The 25627-nt window shown below is 41.4% G+C and overlaps 3 pseudogenes; 1 reads left to right on the plus strand and 2 right to left on the minus strand.

Moving 5' to 3' along the window:
• Positions 1–2443: 2443 nt before the first annotated feature.
• On the minus strand, positions 2444–15575 carry LOC120292038 (annotated as a pseudogene).
• A 2977-nt stretch (positions 15576–18552) lies between these two features.
• LOC120292039 lies at positions 18553–21365 on the plus strand (annotated as a pseudogene).
• A 462-nt stretch (positions 21366–21827) lies between these two features.
• LOC104439531 lies at positions 21828–25428 on the minus strand (annotated as a pseudogene).
• Between the last annotated feature and the right edge of the window lie 199 nt (positions 25429–25627).

Genomic DNA, 25627 nt, shown 5'->3' on the forward strand with positions numbered 1-25627 from the left:
ATTCCTGAGTGGGGCGGTTCGGTAAGTGGAAAAATGGAGAAGCAGACGGCCACGTGAAGCTTCGAAGGATAAAAAATGAAGGAGGAACAGGCGTGGGTTGGCTTCGATCGGTGCTGCCAGCGTTGAAGAAATTGTTGGTTGACTTGGTGAGGCTTCGTTCGGTGGGGACAGCAAGAGAGAAAGAGAGGCAACGTGGGGCTTGGTAATCGAAGGAAAATAAAGGGAAAATGAAAGCAAAGTAGGAGCCAACGGAGAGGGAGGGAGAAACGGTCGAGCAGGAAGAAGATGATGAAGACCAAAGGGGGAAAGGAGCGTATGGGAGAAGCTTGAGGGAGAGGAAATCAAAAAAGTCCAAATAAATATCCCACGTTCATCATGATTTTGGCCTCAAAAGTCCTCAAGCCTATCTATTAAGTCTCTACTTTCTCAACATGTAAATTCCACAAATAAACCAATATGATGCCAAAATTCCAGCCCTCAAATTAGCATCCGAATTTCTTCAATTTTGATCTTCAATTTCATCCTCAATTTCTCAAATTCGAAGTCCAATTTCGTCGAAGAAAAATCCCACACATCTCCACAAGTTCCCATCACCCAGTAGCTTGGCTTAGAAGTCAAAATTCCCTTCAAATGAGCTAAACTGACATTCTGCTAATTTTCCACAGCGTCCAAAACGGTTTTTCGCAAAAATCCCGGAATCTCTGAAAATTCTTCGAGGATGAGTCGACGTTCCTAAAATAGCTCGTGACATTACAGAATTTTCAATTTCTAAAATCGAGTTCAAATTCACGGTTAAATTCACTCCAAATAAGTGCTTTTAGTGTGACCTAGCCTACTATGTAACTTTTAGGAATTTTTGGTGCAATTGACCCGTGATCGATTTATCTCGAGTTACAATGTACATTTCTGACTCATTAACGACTCTCGATTGTCGTGAAAATCTCAAGGTTTCAATTACGAGCATCGGGTATCAAAATGATAGAAAAATCGATCTAGTGCCGATCGACGAGTATTTTGCAATCAAGTGGAATCACTCACACTCTGATCACACATCTCAGTCAAGTCGATCTATTTCCAATCTCGATCGATTTCAATAGTGCCGTAATGATCTCGGCAAACAAACACACTCAAGTAGTCGATTCCTGATCAAATTCTCAAGTCCATTGCATTTAGATTCCTTAATTGTTTTCCCAGATAGTCCAGCTATCTCGTGAGTGATCGATCAGAGAATAGCATTATCGACGCATCGATGAAAGGCCTGATTTATTTAATCGAAAACGAATTCTGAAAATTCAGGCTGTCACAAACTAAGCAGGCAACGTAGATAATTTAACATTGAGCAGCTTTATTGTAGACACAAGTGGGAACGCGGCCCTCAATTAGCAAGAATTTTGAAAAGCCATTTCCTTTTATTTTTTCCAATGACCTAGTCTTTGTGTCTTCAACCTTAAGATAGCCTCAAATTAGAAAGAAGTTCGAACCTTGTTATGTTGGTTTGGATTTTTGCTAAAAGCAAATGAGATTTTATGCATGACCAGAAACTGCATAATGACTGGGATAATCACCAATTCCATACGTAAGTTCATGAATTATTGGTGAAATTGGGGCAGGATGGACCCAAAAAAAAAAAACACTTTCTTTGCTTTCAAGATCTAACTAGACTGAGTTCGTGCTCCATCAAATTTGCACACTATCGAGATCATGAGAAATTAAATCAAACGAATGCCTTTCTCGAGAGGCTTTCGACATTTTGGTGGTAAAGTTAGGAATAAAACTCCGTCGCTTTGTCCTTGTCATGATTCAATGGTCATCATATACTTTTTTTGTTTTTTTTAATATACGATATCTGCTTGTGTATAGCCCCCAAGATCAAAATATATGAGCAAGAGAAGATCTTGAACTTCCTTTTTCTTGAAGCTTCCCATTTTTATTGATAAATTATACAAGAGTCATATTCTTATGACGATGGACACAACATGCAGACACTAACATAGCCCTTCCTGTCCCTACATAGATTATACAGTGAAACTGAAACATGACCCTAAAACTTATCACGCAGCAAATTCCACAAACACAATAAACTTTCTGCCAACATGAACACAAAAAATAATCTCTTGTGCCTTCACTCGGTCCTTTCCTTACTTGCGATATGCCTATCGGTAGCACGATGTTTAGTAGTCGGTACTGAATGGCTTGGAAGACTTGAGGTCGAGAAATACATCGGCGGCGTAACCAAATGACTGCAAAGCAATGGCGATGATAAGGCAAGCCACACTTACAATATGGAGGAACACCCACTTGGTGCTTCACTTGGGTATTTTCTTCTGCTTAATATACGTCTCAACTGGGAAAAAGACCGTGAGGGGCCAAAAACCTAGCGCTCCGAGCAGCCCAACAATGTCGTTGAAGAATGGGAGGAGCATGGAGATGAAGGCGGTCCCGATCATGAAGACCGTCCTCCAGACCAACTGGAAGGGTTTGAGCTTGTAAGGGCTGCACCCGAGGATGCGGATTTCGATCTTCCTCTCGATGAACTGGCTGTTGGGAAATTTCTCATCCAAGGTCTTCTCAACATAGGCGAATAGGGGTTGGCAGTTGAATTGGTACGCGCGAGGAGGACGATCACGATTGCGGCGTTTGCAATGTCGACCATCCAAGATAGGTTGTGGAAGCCGAACCCGGTGAGGGGTTTTTGGGTGCCATATCGCCAAAGCTGCGTAGCCCATGCACCCACTGATCATCATGTAGAAAAGGGTTGTGGCTGCTATGCCGATAAGACCGGCCTTCTTCGTCATTCGATGGAGAGGACCGGATGGTGTCCTAAAACAAATACAAACTCATCATGTCAATGATTGCAATTCATCGAACTATTAACCATCACTAGTACTTTCTTGTGTCATGCATTTGAGAGAGCTCGGTCACCTCGAACTTCAACGAGGATGAGGAAGTACAAATAGGCAAAGGCGATGTCACCAAGAGCCTGGAAGTTCCTCCATATATTCTGCGTTGAGGTCAAGGCCCCGATGTTGATTCCAGTGGGACTTCCCTTAATTTTCCCTGTCTCTGAAGATAAAACAAACCAGAAGAGTGTTGGAGAAATCTTCTTGAAGTGTTTTGAAGTTGACAAATCGTTTCTATCGCCTAGTCCGAAGGCTTGCGGTTCTGCTATTTAAAGTCCAAGACCTTGAGACAGCCAGACTCAAGACTCAAAGTCTATCCTCATTGACAGTCACTAATCCGTTGAAGAAAGGTTATCCAGAACTGGATGTTTCGTTGAGGATTTAACCTTATCAACTGGAGAAGATCTCATGGCTGGAGAAGACATAAACGGAGTCCTTTGATTGATCGAAGATTGATTTTATAATTGAAGATCCGGTGATTGCCTAAATATTATTGGAAGGTTCTGCTTATGGAAACCGAGATCCTGATTATATGGGCAAACAGGATTGATGGGCTATCAACACGTTCCTTTAATAGCTTGAACAATCTTCCTAATTGATTCCGTCCAACGGGTAGATTGGAGGAATTCCTTTGGTAAGTGCCAACGGGTATGATGGCATAAAGGAGTATATAAGGAAGACTGTCTTAGTTGTTCAAGGTGTGCGCGATAGAAGAATTCCAAAGTCTAAAGCTCCTTTTCGTTTAGACAAATCCTTTGAGCGAATACTTGTATACGAAAGAGAGAGTCTATATTTGTGAGAAATCTTGAGGAGGTGTGGTAGAACATCTACACTTTGTGGAATCAAGGCAAAGCTGTGCTTTGTAACCTCTCTCTTGTTCATAGTGGAATCCAGCCAATAGGCTATCGGTGAAGAAGAGTGGACGTAGGCTTGATATAAGCCGAACCACTATAAACCGCGTGTTAAATTTTCTCTTCTCTCGCCTTACTTTGATTATCGTTTCCTTTAACCTGTCTAGTATTGTGCAATTGCTTGAGAAAATTCTTTATATACCTATTCACCCCCCTCTAGGTACTCATACTAGCAATATCAATTGGTATCAGAGCCTGTGTACTTACTTTATTTGAAGTGTTTTACTTCGTAGTAAAAGATCCATGGCTAGTATGCTAGCACCAGGGCTGATGGAAGGGCAAAGCAATATCGGACCACCCTACTTTGATGGAAATGATTACAACATCTGGAAGAACAAGATGAAAGCTTTCCTTCTATCAAAGGATCCTCCGGAATGGGACGTTGTAGAAAAAGGAATTACTCCTACCACCGCATCGGTCTCAAAGAGGAAAAGAAACTGATGAAACCAATGGAATGTCTCGGAAGAAATAAACAAGAGACAAGCACTCGATGCAAAAGCAATTTACTCCTTATATTGTGCTTTATCACCAACTGAATATAATAGAATATCTTCTTGTGGTACAAAGAAAAGAAGTTTGGGACAGATTGCATATCACTTATGAAGGAACAGACGAGTGAAGGAAACTAGAATCAACATTCTTCTTGGTCAATACGAAGCCTTCGAATGAAACCAGAGAATCTATATCCGACATGTTTAGTCGTTTTGAGATATTGTGAATGGTCTTGAAAATCAAGGTCAACCAACTTCCGATCCCATGAAGGTAAACAAGCTACTGCGTGGACTCTCCAAGGATTGGAATCACATAAAGACTTCAATAAGAGAGACTCAAAGAATTATGCCACTATCTATCGACGAGCTAATTGGAACTCTTCAGTCTTATGAAGTGGAACGGATCAATGAAGATGAAGATCCAAAAGGTAAGAAATCCATTGCATTAAAATCAAATGATGATTCTGATGATACAGATTCTGAAGAAGATTTGGACGATGAGGAGCTTGCTCTCATGATAAGAAGATTCAGAAAACTGAATAGAAAAGGAAGAAGGTTCAACTCAAAGAAACAAAGCTTTCAAAGACAGCAGACCAAGTATGTTGATGATGAGGAACCAAATAAAGACATAGTCTGCTTTGAATGTAAGAAAAAGGGACACATCGTACCCAACCGTCCTCTTATGAAGAAGAAGAAGAAAGGAAAAGCTGAAAGATTTCGAAAAGCTCAAAAGCCGAAACTGGAGTGACACAGAGTGTGAAGAAAGTGATAATGAATATGCCAATCTATGTCTGATGGCACAATCGACTCGAGACTGGATCGACTCGACAAAGTGAATTTGAGGCAAGTAATATTAAAATTCCTGTCAAAGTTTCTAAATATATTGATGAATTATGTTTTAGTCTTAAGACTTCTCTCAAAAGAATTTCCGAACTGAAAAAGGAAAACTCAGCTCTAAAACAAAAGGAAAATGTTTTAGTAGAAAGAGTTAAAAGTCTAGACTTGACTGTTTCCACTCTTAAAGAAAATGAAGATAATCTTTTAAAAGAAAATGCTTTTTTAAAAACAGACTTATCAAATATCTCAAAGAAATTTTCAATAGGGTCCGAAAAACTTGAGAAAATTCTTTCAGCTCAAAGACCTTACTTCAATAAGTCCGGTCTAGGTATGACAAGAAACAATTCCCCGATTGATTTTCCTAAAGTAAAAGAAAGAATTAAGAAAAGACTCTCGAAAGAGATTTACAAAAGTCACTTCAAGAAAGTTTTTGTAAAATCTGTAGGTAGAAATGCTCTAAAATGTTCAAAATGCAACAGTCCGGATCACTTTGAAAAAGAGTGTCCTATGGTTTGGAAACCCGTTAAGAGAATATGGGCTAATACCGCTATGTTACTAACACCAAAGGACCCAAGAAAGTTTGGGTACCAAAGAAAGCTTGAGACTTTTTTTAAATGCAGGTCACCGTCAAGAAAAAGGTAAAGTGGTATCTTGACAAAGTGGATGCTCAAGACACATGACAGAGACTCAAATTGTTTTATAAAGATTGCTCAAGTAAATGGTGGAAAAGTTTCATTTGGAGGAAGCAAAAAAGGAATATTGTGGGATTTGGAACTGTGAAAATTGGAAATCTCACAATAAGTAATGTTTCCTTAGTGGAAGGACTCAATTACAATCTTCTCAAAGATTAGTCAATTGTGTGATACTGGTTTCAAGATCTTTTTCAAGAAGGAATATGTTCTTGAATCGAAAGACTCTACTCGCCTTTCATGGGTCGTAGACATGGAAACATTTATCTTCCGGATGTGAAACCAAATGAATCGCAATGTTTTATCTCAATTCAAGACGAAGCAAGCTTATGGCACGAAAGCTTGGTCATGTCAACATGAAGCAATTAGCCAAAATCTCATCAAAGCAAAATGTTCGAGGACTACCCAAATTACCTTATCAAAAGACGATCCATGCACTCCATGTATTCTCGAGAAAGCAGTAAGAAATTCATTTAAGCCAATAAATCATGTCTCTACTAATCATGTACTACGGTTGCTGCATATGGATCTCTTCGACCAACGTAACACAAAGTATTGGAGGTAAGAAATATTGCCTAGTAATTGTGGACGATTACTCGTTTTTACTTGGGTATATTTCCTTGCAAGTAAGTCTGAAACCTTCTCGTATTTTGAAAAGTTTGCTAAAAAGGTTCAAAATGAAAAAGGATGTGTTATCTCAAGTATAAGAACAGATCATGGAGGTGAATTTGAAAATCAAGATTTTACAAAATTTTGTGATGAATCTGCTTTAATCATGTGTTCTCCTCTCCATATACTCCTCAGAAAATGGAGTTGTTGAAAGAAAGAACAGATCTCTTCGGAAATGGCTAGAACTCTTTTAATTGAAAGCAAGATTTCTTCACGATTTTGGGCTGAAGTGTTTCAACAGCATGTTATATCATCAATAGAGTTTTCTTAAGACCTATTCTAGAGAAAACCCTTACGAATTGTTCAAAGATAAGAAGCCTATTGTTTCATACTTTCATGTATTTGGTTGCAAATGCTTTATATTGAAAATGCAAAAGAGCGAGTTGGTAAGTTTGAAGAAAGATCGGATGAAGGTATCTTCCTTGGATATTCTACATCAAGCAAAGCCTTCAGAGTCTATAACAAGAAGAGCTACCAGGAGGAGTCAATGAATGTCAAATTTCAAGACTCAACGCAAGATGAATCAAGTCGACTCATCAAGAAGAGTCCGAACCTACTCCGCATCTTCCAAAGCTTACAACTCAAGAAGCATCTCGGACTGAAAACCAGCTTCAAGATGTTCGTGAAGATCCAAACAAAGAAAGAGATCATCAACCGCACAGATCAACGAGTAATTGGAAGCATAAGTCCAGTCATCCCAAAGATCTTATAATCGGCGAAATGAATGAAGGAATTCGCACCAGATCCAAAAGGCGAGAAGAGTCTAGTGCTCTAGCTCTCGTTTCTGAAATTGAACCAAAAAGCATAGAAGAAGCTTTATCTGATGAAAGCTGGATTGAAGCTATGCAAGAAGAGCTCGGGATAGTTTAGCATTAATGATGTCTGGAAGTTGACATCCAAACCAAAAGGTAAAACTGTTATTGGAGCTAAATGGGTGTTCAAACAAGATGAATGAGAAAGGAAAAGTCATACGAAACAAAGCAAGACTCGTGGCCAAGGGATATACGCAAGAAGAAGGAATAGACTATGATGAGACTTACGCTCCAAAGAGCAAGGTTAGAAGCTATTCAACTATTACTTGCGTTTGCTTGTTATAAGAATTTCAGGTTATTCCAAATGGACGTCAAAAGCGTCTTCCTAAATGGAGTCATCCAAGAGGAAGTTTATGTGGAACAACCACCGGGTTTGAAGACCTAAAGAAGCTGGACTCGCCTTCGGACCGAAGAATGCTCGTATGGTTTAAAGCAAGCACCTCGAGCTTGGTACGACAGATTAAGTAAGTTTTTAATACAAAATGGTTTTGTCAAAGGTAAAGTGGATACTACTTTATTTATCAAAAATGAGAACAAAAGTTTCTTACTTGTTCAAATATATGTGGACGACATTATTTTCGGATCTTCTAATGAAAATATGTGCAAGAAATTTTCTAAGTCTATGCAGGATGAATTTGAAATGAGTATGATGGGAGAGTTAACATTCTTTCTTGGTCTTCAAGTAAAACAATTGAAGGAAGGAACCTTTATTTATCAAGAAAATATGTTAATGATCTTGTCAAAAGATTTGGACTGAAAAGTGCAAAAAGACCGACATACCGATGTCAAGTTCTTTGAAGATAGACAAAGATGAAGAAGGGAAGAAAGTTGGTCAAAAGCTGTACAAGCATCATTGGTTCACTCCTTTATCTTACCACTTCTAGACTCGACATCTTGTTGAGTGTTTGCATCTCGTGCTAGGTTTCAATCGATCCTAGAGAATCCCATCTCGCTGCTGCGAAACGCATCATTAAATACGTTGCTTCATCATCAAGCATCGGTCTTTGGTATCCTAAGAAGGGAGACTTTAATCTTCGGGATATTCGCATACGTATCCGGCCGGTTGCGGAGTTGATAGAAAGAGCACTTCGGGAACTTGCCGCTTGCTTGGAAGCGGACAAAGTCTTGGTTTTCAAGGAAACAAAGCACTGTGTCTCTTTCAACAACGAAGCGTAGTATGTAGCCTTGGGAAGCTGCTGTTCGCAAATTCTATGGATAAAACAACAGCTAAGAGACTTTGAAATTGAAGACTCATGCACGAGATTAATTGCGACAACACCAGCGCTATCAACCTCACCAAAAATCCAATTCTCCACTCAAGAGCAAAGCATATAGAGATTCGACATCACTTTATAAGAGACCATGTTCAAAATGGAGATGTTTCAATTCAATTTGTTGACTCAAAGAATCAACTGGCGGATATATTCACAAAGCCTTTGGAGAAAATCAATTTGAGTCTATACGCTCGAGACTCAACATTTTGAGGTATGAGGATATCAAAGTCTAAAGACTTTCGAGACTCGAGACTTACAAGACTTTATCCGAAAGATGTAGTCTTGGTACGTCCGTCGACCGTAAGTCTTTCTCTCTTGAATCTCAACTTGAAAAGGTACAATTGTCGACCGTGTTTAAATTGTTGCTATATTTAATTGACGTAAATATTGCATCGTTTCACTTTCAAAAGGGAAGTTATTTTTGAAATGGCTATTTTTGCGAAAAAGACAGTTATTTTGAAAAGGCATATTTTTATTTCCTTTATGACGGTTCGTTTATCCTCTTCTTAACCGATCGTGAACTATCGATTCCTCTTCACTTTTCTCTCAAAAACCCTAGAAAGCATCGATCCTCCATTCCCGTTTGTCTTCTTCGTTTAATCCTCAAAAAAAGTTGTCATCTTTCCCGGGAAAGTCAAGCAAGAATCTTCCAAAACCGAGAAAGATGTCATCTTCAAGAAAGTCTTCGAGAATTGCAAGCGGGGACCACGGCGGATGAGTGAGGGGCCTACGCACTTCGATCTTACCGAGATGAAGTGACTCCAAACAGCAAGCGAGCCCACAACATTCTCAACAGCGTCATTCTCCTCCATCTAGTCCTCAAGGCGTTGATCATCAACAACAGGAAGAAATCATCGAGGATGCGGTCTCGTAAGAGTTCAAAAGCCCGCTTATATTTACCAGTTATATCGTGCCCTAAAAGGAATTCGTACTCATTTGAACTACATTGATGATTTTCTTAAAGACAAAGGACATGGGAACGAATATATCTTTCTGAAAAAATGGAAAGTTTGGAAATTGCTCGAAAAGGGGTGGGCCGAGGAAACCCTTGCAAATATCCCAAGTGATCCTCGTGATTGGGGCCGAATCAGTAGATGGGAATGATGATGATAAATTGTACAGTCAATTCCAACCGAAAATGGGTGTTGCGGTTGATAATCAAGGAAAAAGGGGAGATTTGTTCAGATCAAAGGAGCAAAAGGATCTGTACTCGAAATTGCTGAAGCGTGGGGTGATAAACCCTAGGAGTGTAGATTTTGATTTTCTGGATGCTGTGAATATGAACTTGAGGGAAAAGTTCAGTTATCTTCAACTTGAAAAGTTACCTTTGACTCTGGCAGAGGCCTATGCTGAATTAATCGCATATTTCTATTCAAATCTAAGCTTTTTGGATGCGAATAGATTCTCGTTCAGCGTTAAAGACCAAGATTATGTTGTGGATATGAATATGCCGGCGATGTGTTAGAAGTCGAAAGAGGAAGATATCACCAATCAAAGTTTCCATTGCTCGGGCCACTCTTGAACCGGTGAAGGACAGAGAACAGATGAAAAGATCACCTACTTAAGGATGGGTGCATTCAACATCTTGCTTCACAAGATTGTGATTAATTGCCTCCGACCGAAATCGACTTCCAAGACTCGATGTTTCAAGTTCGAGGCCAAGCCGATGTATGCTATTCTCTTTGGAAAAAGGTTTTCTCTCCCTCACACCGTGATGTTTCACATGTATAGAGCAATGATGAAGGACGAGGTCAACTCCCTTACCCAAGCCTTGTTACGAAGTTATTCGGACATCTCGAATATTCAGCCTTCACAAATCTTTTGTGTTCGACCATGCGATCATATGGTGGTAGGTTTGAAAATGGTGACCAAAATGCGTCTCAAGGAACCGAGCAAGGAGTTGGAGAAATTCAAGGAGAAGACTCCTGCAAAATCTCATCAAATATCTTCGCAGCTAAAAGAAAAGGGAAGGAGCCCATGGTTGCTCCATCCAAGAGAAGAAGAGTTCTCCTTGTTGAGGATGAAGATGATGAGGAAGACATCACCATCTCTGCATTGGCTTTGAAGAATTTAAGTCGTCCTGTTCCACAGAAAGAATCGGAGCAAATGACGAAAGAAGCAGAGGAGAAGGAAGAAGAAGAAATAGAAGCTGAAAAAGAAACAGAGGAGGAAAGACCTGAAGAAGAAAGAAGAGAAGAAGGAGAACCTGAAGAACACTCTTCTCCACCTGTAGGCATGGAAACAGGGGGAGATCAGGAGAAATGAGTGAAGTCTTCATGTCCTGATGCAAGTGAAGGAGTCATTCGCTCACCAGCAGACCTAGAGGATGTTTATGCATCTCAATTTCCAGAAGAAAGTCATGAAGTTTCATCGCCAAACCTGCAAGATTATGCTAATCTACCATCATCTGCATTTACTCCATCAGATCGAGCCGAAGCAAGTACTCAAACTGATAATGGAGCAAATTTTCACAGAATCATGGATATTCTTTTGGAGATGCGAGGTCAGATTTATGCCTTGGGATGCGAAGTTCAAAGCTTGAAGAATGAAGGTCAAGCTTCTTCATGTTCATTGAATGATAAAATGCAAGCCCTCTCTGTCTCGTAATCGGCCAATGCCAAAAGTGAGAAGATTGCACAGCTAAAGGAAGACTTTAAAAGGCTGGAAGGCATCGTTCAGTCTATGGAAGATTTCCAGCTTGTCCACGTTCCCAAGCAATCTTAACTTCATCTCATTCTTTTTAATGATGACAAAAAGGGGGAGAGATGCAAGATTTGATCAAAAACCTTTCATTCAACTTTTAATTGTTTGTTGGATTGTTTTGTGGTTTGAATCTGTTTGACTTTGGTTTGTGTCTAGATGAGAACTGAACTAGACTTGGACTTGACTCTTTCTATTAACTAATATTGATATCTTATGGATGGCTTCATCATATACCGGACTAACCTATTTTATGTGGTTGCAGATTCTAGTGTTATTCTCGTTAAGACATTTACCTCTATAAGATATGCATATGTGTTTGAGAAATGTTTTGCGTCAAAGATATCCAAATCTGCAGGAAAGTTTTGTCACCATCAAAAAGGGGAGATTGTTGGAGAAATCTTCTTGAAGTGTTTTGAAGTTGACAAATCGTTTCTATCGCTAGTCCGAAGGCTTGCGTACTCCGTACTATTTAAAGTCCGAAGACCTTGAGACAGCCAGACTCAAGACTCAAAGTCTATCCTCATTGACAGGTCACTAATCCGTTGAAAAAGGTTATCCGGAATCGGATGTTTCGTTGAGGATTTAACCTTATCAACTGGAGAAGATCTCATGGCTGGAGAAGACATAAACGGAGTCCTTTGATTGATCGAAGATTGATTTTATAATTGAAGATCCGGTGATTGCCTAAATATTATTGGAAGGTTCTCACATGGAAACCGAGATCCCGATTATATGGGCAAACATGATTGATGGGCTATCAACACGTTCCTTTAATAGCTTGAACAATCTTCCTAATTGATTCCGTCCAACGGGTAGATTGGAGGAATTCCTTTGGTAAGTGCCAACGGGTATGATGGCATAAAGGAGTATATAAGGAAGACTGTCTTAGTTGTTCAAGGTGTGCGCGATAGAAGAATTCCAAAGTCTAAAGCTCATTTTCGTTTAGACAAATCCTTTGAGCGAATACTTGTATACGAAAGAGAGAGTCTATATTTGTGAGAAATCTTGAGGAGGTGTGGTAGAACATCTACACTGTGGAATCAAGGCAAAGCTGTGCTGTAACCTCTCTCTTGTTCATAGTGGAATCCAGCCAATAGGCTATCAGTAAAGAAGAGTGGACGTAGGCTTGATATGCCGAACCACTATAAACCGCGTGTTAAATTTTTCTCTTCTCTCGCCTTACTTTGATTATCGTTTCCTTCAACTGTCTAGTATTGTGCAATTGCTTGAGAAAATTCTTTATATACCTATTCACCCCCTCTAGGTACTCATACTAGCAATATCAAAGAGAACACTAAATCAGAACTTCATAACTCGACTCTGTTCTATCACCAATGGAGATAGCTTAGAAACATAAATAGAGCAGTCTAGCAAGAAAAAATTTCACGTGCCCGCAAGTTTGGCAATACTGAGGCCAAATTCAATGATGGTGTAGGTAAAGGACATGAAGGCGGCGACGATCGACAGCCACCACAGCCGATCGAAATTGGGGATCTGAGAGAAAATGATTTCAACGAAGCCAAACGCAATCATGTAAGGATTGATATTGATTGGACACGGGTCCTTTTCACCTTTCTCATGGAAGCAATTGGACCTCTTGATAGCCCTGCAATGACCATGGAAGCCAATAAAATCAAACTCACGTAACTTTTGACACCATCGAAATAGCAATCACTAGAATTCTCACTGCAAATATACTCACATCATGCTGGTGGAAGATGCAATGGTGTAACCAATGGCAACCCCAAAGAGGCTCACGTATAGAACCAGCTCAAAAGCTTGATTTTGAAGCTACCGGAGAATTTAATCAAAGAGAAGATTTTAGCACCCAACACAACATGATTGGACTTGACTCGGACATTAGTATGCGAATATGAACATGAACACAAATACAAATGTGACATACCAAGATTGTCACGGATAGCACCCATGTAGGCGTAGTTACGGTTCTGGTGGCGGGGTCGCCGAGCGATAATGGGTGGTGAGGAGGGTGGAGGTTTAGTAAGTGACAAAGGCAAACAGGAGCATGATGGTGGGGCCGGCAATCCAGCCGAGCTGTGCGATGGCCCAAGCCCGGGAAGGGCCTCCAGATCCGATCAGTGCTGTGATTATGAGAGCACTCGCTGTCCATACCGTCCCTGCATTTATTCACACACAAGCCAAGAAAATATTCAGAGCATCTTGTGTGCCAGTGACAAACCAGAAGGACTGTGATCACCCCCCCTCTTTCCCCCACCGAGCCTTGGGCCGATCGATGAAGAGAGACGAGTGAGGTGACATTGAAGAGGCGGGAGGAAATGGGCTTGGAGAAGTCACTGCCAGCGAGGTTGAGCTGTCTGAGACAGCCGAGGAGGCCGAGCTCGAAGGGGATGCAGCCAAAGAGGTTCTTGCCAGCGAGGAAGAGGGACGCGACCCAGCCACGAGCCCAGGTGATGCTGAAGCCGGAGGGGCGGCGCGGTGGTTCATCAGTCGGCCGAAGGCTTGGCGGAAGGGAGAGAGTTGGGCAACAGAAGAGAGAGAGAGAGAGGAGAGGAGAGGAGAGAGAAAACATGGTAGGGGTCTCATCCTCCCGGGGTCGCCTCGTAAGACATAAAAATCAAATTGCGGAAATTAGGATCGATTATAGACAAACCTCCAACCATTGTTCTTGTTCATGTTCGCGAGAAAAACCTAAAATTAAAGAAATATTGGGCATACGCTACTAACCCAATTCCCTCACGTACTAATGGTGTATTCCAAATGAGAGGGTTTGTGTATTCCAAATATACGTTTTTTTTATACACTGTCTCCCATCAAGACGGTTACCAAATGGGCGGTTGTCACGAAGAGGTACGAAATGTGGAAAAATACATGTGGAATAACCACCACTTTAAGAGAAAACGTGGGTCCAAAATGTGGGATCACAAAAATAAATAACACCTCTATCTTTGCCCACTTCTTCTCCGACCTCCAGCATCGCCACGTCTTGTCCATTCCTCTCGCGCCCTTAGTATCGACACCTGCTCAAGGCCCTCCACCGCGTCAACGAACCATACCTCTGCCTTTGCCTTCTCTATTGCCTACGCCAACCCTGGTCAAACACAAATCCATTGATTTGAGGTCAAGCTGAGCTCTAAAGCACAAATCTAGGGCTTACTCGAGTTTAGATCTGAAAAATGAGGCTCAAATTTGCCACGGAACTCGAGCTCAATGACGGAGGATAGACAATTGTGAGGATGGTGGTGGAAGGCGATTCGCGAAATTAAGTTGATAGTGAGTCTCATTTCCTTCCCGGCGAAGTGAAAGGAGGAGGTATCCGGCGGAGTGAAAGCATTGAAAGGAGGAAAAAGAAGAAGAAAAAAAGGAAAAAAAGAGAAAGAAAAGAAAAGGTAAAAACATTAATTGAAGAGAGACAGGGGTTGCGTGGAGTGAAAATAGGGAGAAGAAAAAAAAAGGAAAAAAGGAAAAAAAAGTAAAAACAATTATTGAAGAGAGAGGGGACGCGAGGGTATTTGACAAGTGATCCCGAATTGACATGTGGCAGACGTTGAGTAGACTAGTGCAGACGTGTCTACCTAATATTTTCTCATGATTGCCAGGCTAGGCTACTTGCGAGATATATTTCCATTTTCACTGACTGTATTTTATAGAAAAAGATTTCCTTTTTGCCTGTGAAGAATATCTCAAACTTTTCTATGTTATTCCCTGGTTTGGTGGCGGTATCGACACTATGGCATGGCAAATATCGGGGCGTCCAAAGAACCTGCACCGGCCAAACCCAACCGGCTTGGCCTGACCCAACCCTAAAATTAGGGAATTTTGGGGTCGAGCCTTTGTAGGTATTGGTATTATTTGGGTTTGGGTTAGGTTGGGTCTGGTCGAGCCAGGTCGGCATTGATTTTTTCGCAGACAAAACACCTAGCTGATCAATGCCGACACTAGTTTTTTCATGAACGAAACACCTAGTTGATTAGTGCCGGCACGGGCTCAGCCCGACCCGACCCATTATATGATATTTCAGGTCTCGGGTCAGGTTGGGTATCACAAAAAACCCACCCAACCCAACCCATTGACACCCATTGACCCCCATTGGCAATGATCTTGAAGACAGGTGATTCTTTATGGTAGTTTGTCCAAGTCTCTCATAACAAGTCGCGGTAATTTTCACTTCTCTCTTTCCGGAAAAGAAATGAAGAGAGAAACAAAGTACCTGTGCGTTTGGGACGACCGTCGTCATCAAAGCATCCGGAGACGCCTTCTGGGGGGGCATCATTGGATACATGGGAGGCCTGGTTGTTTGGATTCTCCATGACTAGCTGTATGGGGTATATATAGCTGTATACCGTGAAGTGGGTCAATAATTAACACGTTCATTTCAGTATCTAGAAGGTCTTGTTGTCATCCATCCGCTAAATGCACATTCTGTAATTAATGATACAAGCCAATTACATTTTTATTGCTTATTGCAGAATTTGCTTATAGTGATAAAAATACATTTTTATTGATTTATTTTTGTAAGCATTACTCATAATTATTTTTAGGAAAATGTTTTCCAAATCAATCATTTTCCACAAAAATGATGGAGCTTTAATAACAAAGAATCTTGGCTTTTGCTCATTGAAAAATAAGAATCTTATTTCATTCAAATATGCTATGAAAATTACATTTGTGTTCTCCAAAAGTAGACTATATTTCCTGACATTTTCAATGATGGAAAGCTAATGCCTTACTTCTTAAACTTTAATTTTGGAGCAATTTTACTCTTAACATTGATTTACAATTATAGGAATCACGAGTCCTACACGTGTTGTTGGTTTTTTTTTTCAGCACTTGTTGTGTATATATATATATATATATATATATATATTTTCTTTTTTTTGTGCATGTGTTGTAGTTACACATACAATAAGCGCATGATTATTCACCAAGCTAGTTCAAAAGTAACCTGTGAATCCCATTATAATCTAGATCATATGATTACTTCCATCCATATTAAAGAGAGCAAATTGTGATTAGGGTTTGAGATCATATACGATGAAAGCATAGGGAATAAGATCTGCGTGTTTCACGATTTCTCCTATGGGAGGAGAAAAACTATGGGACCCGAGGAAAGAGGAAAAAGCCATTTTTGCATGTGCATGAGGATAAGATTTCCCGCTTGTATCTATTGATGAGCCAATAGGGGCAACAGCACGTCGAGGTGGGTTTCTACTTTAGAAAAAAAAAAAAAAAAAAGGAAACTAGTCGAAGGTGGTTTTTGTCACGACTTTTGAAAGTAGGAAAAGTGTCCAGAAAATCTTCAGAACCTTGTCCTGACGAGAAAATATTGGGTACCATAACAGTGCCACGCAATCCGTGCTCTGATCCATTCACGGGTCGACACCTGTCCGCTGGCAGGTCCACGTCGGCTCCCTCGGCTCCCTCTTCTCTCCGACGTCGTTCCAAATTAAACCAACGCGCGGGCATTTTAAAAAGTGAAAAGGGCATTCTCTCTCCTCTGTCTTCTCTCTCCTCTTTGCTCTCTCTTCCTCCTCCGACGCTCCTTCCGGTCCAGCGATTCCTCCGACGACCGTCGCTCCCTCCCAACGACGGCCTTTCTCTCTCCACTCGACGGCCTCATCTCAGGGCTCCATTCTCTTAGCGCAATTCTTCCTAAATCGCGCTCTCTGCCGACGGCCGATTTCGCTCGCCTCTCTCCGTCCCCCGACTCGCGACCGAGAAGCAATCACTCCGCCCTGCTCGAAGCAGTCGCTCGAGAAGCCCTAAATCTGCGAGTCAGGTTCGATTTTATTTCCCGAGGTTTTATGTTCGCATCTTTGTTTTGGGGGAGAAAGCTTGACCTAAATCTGCGATTAGAAGTTCACTGGTTTATTGCTTCTGATTCTAAGCGCAGCAACGCGAGAAGTGAAACTGCGGCTGTCTCTCTCTCTACCCTTGTCCGGTTTTTCCGTTCTTGGCAAATTCGAAGATGAGCCCACTTCTGGATACATGATCTTAGGCTGACCCGTCAAGTCGAAGCCCGACGTAATCTCGCTGCTTCGCTCCACCGAGCTGTTGAATCGCTTGTGTCTGGGGGGTTTCAAGATTTTCCGGGGGGGCAATCGCCTGTTCCGTCATTGCAGGCTTCCAGGCGAGAAGAAATGTGCCCACAATAATCACCCCAACACCGAACCACCTCCTTTGTCCTCTCTCGGTAGGTCGTCATCCCTTCTCTGCTTTCGTTTTTTCCCTCGTCGTTTGGTTTCAGGAAGTGGTGGGGATGTTACAAGTAAAAGAAAGGAATCGGGCCGTGAGGTTTCGCCTGAATTGTGAGAGATTAACGCGGGAGTGGTCGACCCCACGTCCCGTATATGGCGAACGGTATAATTTTTGAATGAAAGCGGGTTCGCATGAGCTATGAGCGTTGGTGGGGAACGAGCAAGAAAGTGGGTTTTGCTGAAAATTTTGATCTTGTTGAAGTTGGACAAGTTGGGAGTCACGGCATTTCTGTTTGTTGAAAGCTAGTTAATCTTAGATGCTGTTTGTCAAGAAAAATTATAGGAAGAGTAGACACTAAACTAATGTGACTCTTTCGATGAACTAAACACATGGGGAAGCTGATATTACTTGAGATCTCTTGGAATAGTTGGTGCGTGTATCTAGATTCATGAACACCCTGGAATTGAATTAAATGGTTGCATTTCTTTTATTGATAAGCGTTTTCTCATGCTTTGTATCTGACTTTAGTGTCCATTTTTCTTGTTTTCTCATTCTCTTTTTTGGTTTTGCCGTAAAGGGAATTAGTCGAATTGCTTGTGAACTTTTCGTCAAGCACATGAACAAATGGCTCTCACTTTTCACTTGTTACATCTTTCCTTTAAAATGTGTGTAATCTCATCAATCTTTTTGTCCTTTGCCTCTTTGTAAGACACATTTTCTTCCAACTGCTTCTCTATTCAGACTTTCGCATTTTTAAGCCTAGGGTAAAATGCACTAAAGGTGACTCAATTTCAACATTTTTTTCATTAGCCTGGCACAAACTTTTTACTTGTTGAAAATTTGAGGTAGTTGTCTATGTGGTTTATTTTAATATTGTTTTAGTCTTAATTGATGTGGCTTATTAAATATGCAGCGATACAATTGCAGCATCACATAGTATCTATTGAATACTAGATTTCTCATCATCTGTTCCTAGCCATTTTGCTGCCTTGCAGCTATTATAGTGAAAGATGTTGATTTTATGCCATTTCATTTTCTATATTCTTCTTATCATTAAAGTGCAAAATCTAGGGGATTGAGAACGTCATCATGTGCACATCGGATGCTGTGCTAAGGAAGAAAGCTTTTGATGTACTGGAAAGGGTTAGTGTTTTTTACTTAAGATGTCTGCTCTTGCATCACTAAACAGCAAGTGTCGCTCAAGAGGAAATTGAAGCAGCGGAATAGCTTTTGACGCATAGGTAAGGGGTTTTGGCTCCAAAATTGCCGAACTCATTATATGCCCGATATATGCTAATTTGCATACAGATCTTGAGGCAAAGATATATGAACCCACGCCAGAAGGTGCTGGTAAGGTGGTCCTTGCGACAAATAGTTTTAAGGTTGTATTTTTAATTGATTTGTGCAGAGCATATGTGGATACAGAATGTGGACATGGCTCCCAACGTTTCACTAGGACAAAATGTCCGGACGAGGATAAAGCAATTCTCTTTGATGAATAAGTTCAAGAAGAAAGTTCTCAGAGTGAGTCCTTGAACATTGCCTTGTTGGATTTCATTGCTGCTCTTAGTGCAAAGTTAAACTCGAATTGTGTTTCCCGCATTGTTAATGTAGGTAGTAGTAGACAATTTGCCTGATGAGCAAGTGGATCATATGAAAGAGCTGTTCGACGTGATGGACACCAATAAAAATGGAGATCTGACATTTGAAGAGTTGAAACATGGCCTGCACAAATATGGACAGCAAGTTGCTGATCCTGATGTGCAGATGCTGATGGATGCAGTAAGATCACCTATTCAACAGCTTAGCACATTTTGTTTTGGACATGGTTTATGTTTTCTTCTTCCATGTCGACGCATTGTATGCTGTGAAGTGCATGATTTTGCTTAAATTGCAAGGCATTTGGAAGATTAAGGATGGATTACATAATACAGAAATATATTTTTCATCAGTTAGTCAAAGATTTGATCATGAGGTTGTGTCACCATTTCACATAATTGATAGAACTTCTAGTAAAATCAAGTGGGTTTCTAATAATTTGATGAGTCACGATTTCTTGTATTAGCATCTAAAAATAGAACTCCATCTTATATGAGAACAGGCTGATGAAGATGGAAGCGGAACACTGAACTTAAAGGAGTTTGTGACTATGTCAGTCCACTTGAGAAGGATTGGCAACGATGACCACCTTACTCGAGCTTTTGAATTCTTTGACAAGAATTGAAGCGGATATATTGAATTCGATGAGTTGAAAGAAGCTTTGATAGATGACAATCTTGGTCCGAACAACGAAAAATTTATTGAAGACATCATTTTCGATGCTGATCTAGATAAGGTAATACATAACCAGAACAACCTGCAATTTGGAATCTGTGTATATCTTGTTCATATACGAAATAGAGTGCTCATTCTGTGATGGATGTATTCCAGGACGGTCGAATCAGTTATGATGAATTCAAGGCCATGATGAAAACGGTCATGGACTGGAAAATGGCTTCACGCCAGTAGTCGAGAGCAATGCTGAAGGCGCTTAGCCAGAAGATGTTCAAAGACAAACCTTCTTCTCTCAGAGGCTAATCCAGATGAACCGTGGAGAAACAAAATCGAAGTCTCATCAAAAGGGTATTTGGGAAGGAGGCATTATACAAAATCATTGCATTGGTTTGCTACTGCAGGGACATAAATGCTGTGGTTATATTATTTAGCATGCGCCGTTTCTCTGTAATTAGAGCTGCCTTTTGTTCATGCTAGACTTTTGAACAACTGCTTTGCCTTTCCTATATGAACTACAGATCCTGATTGACCTAAGAATGACAAGGCAACCATTCTTACGGACACAATCCAGGTGCTGAAGGATTTAACCACGGAAGTTAACAAATTGAAAGCTGAATGTGCAGCTCTTATTGAAGAATCTCGTGAGGTGATTTTATCTTCATCCAGTATCCTGAGGTTCTAATGTCCATTGTTTGCCTTGATGCTAGTAGTAACTTTGCATTACAACCAGCTGATGCAGGAGAAGAATGAGCTCAGATATGAGAAATCATCTTTAAAATCTGAAGTTGAAAATCTTAATGTCCAGTACCAGCAAAGGATGAGGGTTATGTACCCTTGGGCTGCCATGGATCCATCCGTCGTCATGGGTCCAGCCTACTCATATCCAGTTCCAATACCCGTCACTCCAGGTCCAATACCCATGCACTCACAACTTCAGCCTTTCCCTTTCTTTGGAAATCAGAATGCAAGTGCTATTCCCCGCTCTGTGTTCTACCTTTATCCCAAATTCAATGCCTGCCAATCCCACATTTGAACAGCAGTCAACCCAATATGCTTCCAGTTCTCACGTGTCAAATAAAAAAGACTCCAAAAGCAGGTCTTCAGATCATCAAAGGGGCAGCATTGCAGAGCAAGACAAAGATTCAAATGATGTAGCAACAGACCTTGAACTTAAGATGCCTGGAACATCATCACAGCAGGTTTTTTTTATATTCTGAACCAGAGCTAGATCTACTCTGTAAATTGGCACAATATGCATAACAGTATATATTATGCAGGACTTGACGTCCGGAGAAAAGAAGGGCAAGCAGACCCAGAGGAAGGAGATAAGTATTTTACTGATGGGAGCTCGTCAAGCAAGCTTTCCTCATCTCAGGCTTTTCCAGATAGTTCCTCCAATAGTGTTAGTGACAACCCAAAGTCCAGTAGATGAAGAGTTAAGTCCAGAAAATCTTAATGCCACAATTTTCTTTTCCTGTTACAGGCCTAACTCATTTTCTAGTCCTTTTCGTAGTTTGTACCCTAGTTAACCGAGGCTGGTCAGTTGTATATTATGTTGCGTTTGCTTAACTTACAGGGAATTTTTTTAGTTTATACAGATTTCAGAGCATATGCCTGAAACTTGAACAATGAAGGGCACATTCGTTACTTTTTTAAGGGTTTAGCTCCGGCAACCCTGTCATAATTGATTGGAGCTCAGATTTTGCATCCAAACTATCTTGCGACTTTTGACCTGCCATGAGGCATAAGCCAGGTTGTTCTCCTGCATGAGTCATTCGCAACGTGTATTTGTGATGCCCTGGTGGTTATTAGATAAAAAAGTCTCCAGAGATGCTATCGTCAAGAGGTAATGAATCAGTGTACCAATGGAGACGCGAGCTAGCATACGCTTTTGGGTATTCCCAACATCATTGACCGGAGCAGAAAAAAGGCGAATTCTTTATGTTCTGCACATCACCTCCTACATTCGCTATTCTATTGGCCATGATTCAACGTGATGATGAATGGCTCTTGAAACCAAGAAGCGTCACCCTAAATAATATGATCAATTTATTTTCGTTAATGGCTGCTCAGCATACATCTCGAAATCCTTCACAGAAAAAGCAGGTGCATTGCCCATCTCTGAGAGAGACTGAAAAATATTTACACTTAATTCATTTGCGATGCCAAAAAAATTGGAAAAAGAGAAGGCCTTACAAGTAAAAAAGCATTGCCCATTTTGTAATAGAACAGGCCCCCAAATTCAAGGGCGTTAAATATACACTCGCAGCCTACACATTCCACACTCATTAGAAGACGTACGCCCGTATAGCCCTTCCCTCTCACCAAGTGAACGACCACAGCCAGCAATCTCTCCAAACCTTCATCCTCAAGCACTTCTCGGCTAACTTGGGGTGCCATGCAAAATCCCTTGATACTTTTGTACAGGGATTTCCACTGGCAATGGAGCGGAGTACAGAGGCGGTCATCATGGTTGGCTCGGTATATCTTGAGTAACCAAAATACGTAACCTGTCTCGTGCTCCCTCCTCTTTTTTAACACCCAAAAGCTCCAGAATGGATCTATATCTTCCTCAAATTCCAATAATCAGATGGGCTCGGCAAGTTTTGAGAGCCCATGCTTGCAGTTCTTAACAGCCTTCTGAACTCCGATAAACTTATTTTCCCATCTTTATCGACGTCGGCTTCCTCTAGCAGAGGACCGAGGGAGCCTTTCAAACCTGTCTGCGGAAAAGGGCATGGGAGCATCATGTCAAGGTTACACGTTAACATGCTTAACCATTTCTTTGTACCAAGCAACATAAAAAACCTGCGCCACTACTTTGTGCAGAATATACAACAAGAGGCAATACATTCGGCTAGTATTTTCAGATGAGACAATAACCAAATTATCAAGGTCACAAGCTGAACAGTTTCTTTATGTGAAGCTGCAACAGAAAGTAGCTATGCTACTATTTTGTGCCCAATATGCAAAAAGACAGATGACTTATCCCAACTTTTGGGCAATTTTGAAAGAAACAAACTTCAAGCTCCCAAGAGACGGTCAAAATTCAGTTACAAATTAAAACGAATACATTTAGCCCTGTCTATGTAATTTAATTTTCACTCTACCCATACCCATAGTGACACAAATGAGAACTAGAGGGCAAATGAATGTGGAAGGGATGAATAAATGAAGATAGTCAAAATTACCAGTTGAAGTTCTTCTGGGGTTATATAACCATCACGATCAATGTCAAATTTTTCAAGCGGCCTGTGACTGCAGCTGCCACTTCTCTGAGTCATGTTCCTCCATTCGATGCACATGAAGAGTAGCTGCAACAAACTCAGTAAAATCCACTTAGCTCATCCGTGTTGCTATCGATCTACATGAAGGAAAAATAAAAGAGATTCTTATGCAACATTCAGGACTCACATGTTTGTGCAAAATCTATAAGCTTGGCAGCAGCTCATCTTATGAACGAAAAAATCAGTCCAACATTTCTTGGCTAACAACACAAGCAAGTTTTCAAAATGATGAAACGTGAAGCAAGAACTAAATGGAAGCTTCAAGCATCGAATATAAACAAAAGAGAATCACCAAAACAATAAAAGAAGAAAGTGAAACTGACAGAAATGGTATTCCACAAAACCCACCAGAAAAACAAATCTCAATTGCTAATACACAAGGAGAAAACAAGGCCATAACAAAGGTAAAGATAAAAGTTACTGCTTGAAGAATCTCTAAGACACGTGGTTCCTTCATCTTCCAGGGAAGATCCTGAGCAAGGGCCTGCATGCATACAACACTCATGATCATGATGTAATTAAAATATTCATCAGAGTGAATGTGGAATGAGAAAGAAATGGATACCTCTTTCATTTCTTCAAGACTAATAGAACCATTTTTATCTACATCAATTGCAGCAAATTGATCCTTGAGGTCAGCAAGTTCCTCTTCATCAAGTGTGCTTGCTAGTGCCTGCAAGCAATATTTGTTAGACATTGACATGATATAATATCCTTTCCTCCTTGAACAAATCTTACAGAGCAGTTTTGTTACCCGTAAAGCAAATTGTTTCAGTCGACCGTACTTCACAAATTGTCTCATATTGTTCAAAACTGATATATCAATAGGGATATCTGATGCATTTCCTCCTTCTCTGACCCATGGATATGCTGAAAGTTGCAGCAATGAATAAAGATCGATGTTAAGAGGAAACAGAAAATCCTCAGTTCCAAAGAAAATGAAAACCTCAGTTTTCAACCTCAATACTAGACTTGCGGCCTTTTACATGCCAAATCTCATCCAAAATTCCAGTTTGATAAGCAATTCAAGTGGGCTTGATCAGAAAGACTCTTAATATGAAATCTCATTTCTTCGCAGAGAATATGGAGAACCAATAAACAATCCACAAGAAAGAATAGTGTCCATCTCTCTTTCACATATCAACAAGAAATAAGTTGCGAGAATATATGCACACACAACATACATAGGACATTCCAAAGTTTGATTTAACCGGCAGTGACAAAAGTTGGGAAAGGGTAGTGTCACCTCAACAAAAAGATAAAGAAAAGGGACACCAAGAGGAGCAACCATAATTTTCAAAATGCTCCATTTATCTAGTCTTTTTATTTCCACAATCGTATAAAGGGCAAGCTATACACACCGTTCACTCAAAAGTTCGCAACCATGCTCTACAGGGACCTGGATAGCTTCAGAGCTACCCAGCTTAAGGTTAGCACTCATCCTCAACAATGCTTTAAATATCATGATCATACAAAACCATGTACATGATCAAGTCTCAGAAAATTGACTCTGTAATTCAGTACCAAGTCCATTAGCCTCAGAAGTCCTCTTAATTCGAAGTCTCTTCACAGAATTCACGAACATCCTGATATAAAAAGTTTAATTCCAGAATCAGATAGAAAGGATGGCATGCATAGAGAAAAACTTAACTGAGAACACATACATAGATATCAATTTGTCGAGCATTTTCTGTCACTACATCGCCTAGTCGGTGCTCTTCTAATATCATACACTAACCGCTTTTATCCACACAACCCCAAATATCCCAGAAGAAAAGCCATAGAGTATTAACATGGCACCGAATTCTACCAAGTAGAATTAAAAAAAAAAAAAAAAAACGAACCTTGGGACGTACGGGAGTCGCCAATGGGATGCCTATCGGTGGGGCTTGGGAAGGCGACGGCGTTGACGGCGTCCGCGTTCAGGAGCAGGGGGCGCTTCGCGGAGGAAAGAGAGAGAGCGAGCAGAGCGACCTTCGTTCGCGGAGAGGGAGGCCAAAACGCGAGCAGGGGTTCGTCGGCGTCGGGGTTGGGCGCTCCGCAGAGGAAAGAAGGAGAGAGCGGAGCAGAGGTCGCGAGAGGGAGGCGAAGGGGCGTCAGCGTCGGCGTTGGTGTCGGCGTCGGCGTCGGGCGCGTAGGCGGAGGCCGAGGCGGAGGCGTCGGCGTCGGAGTCGGGGGCGACGGACTCCGACGCCGACGGAGGCAACCGGCGGAGAGGCATCGGCGTCGAGGTTTGCTAGAAGAGAGGCAAAGGAGCATCGGCGTCAGAGTCGGGTCCAGGGGAGGAGGGCTGCGTCGGGGTCGGAGTCGAGGGCGACGGAGGCAACCGGCGGAGGGCCGTCGGCGTCGCGTTTCGCTGGAAGAGAGGCACGACTTCGCGGAGGGGGGAGAGAGAGAGCAGAGCGGAGGTCGCGAGAGGGAGGCGGAGGAGCGTCGGCGGCGTCGGCGTCGGCGTCGGTGGGGGACGATGGAAGCAACCGGCGGAGGCGGAGGGGAGAGTGACAGAGAGGAGAGAGAGGAGAGAGACGATCTGCAGAGGAGAGAGAGCGTCAGAGGGCTTATGCTCGAGAGAGGAGAGGAAGAACTTCCCGGGCCGTTGGTTT

This window comes from Eucalyptus grandis, chromosome 3 (genome assembly GCF_016545825.1).
Source record: "Eucalyptus grandis isolate ANBG69807.140 chromosome 3, ASM1654582v1, whole genome shotgun sequence".
Classification (NCBI taxonomy): Eukaryota; Viridiplantae; Streptophyta; class Magnoliopsida; order Myrtales; family Myrtaceae; genus Eucalyptus; species Eucalyptus grandis.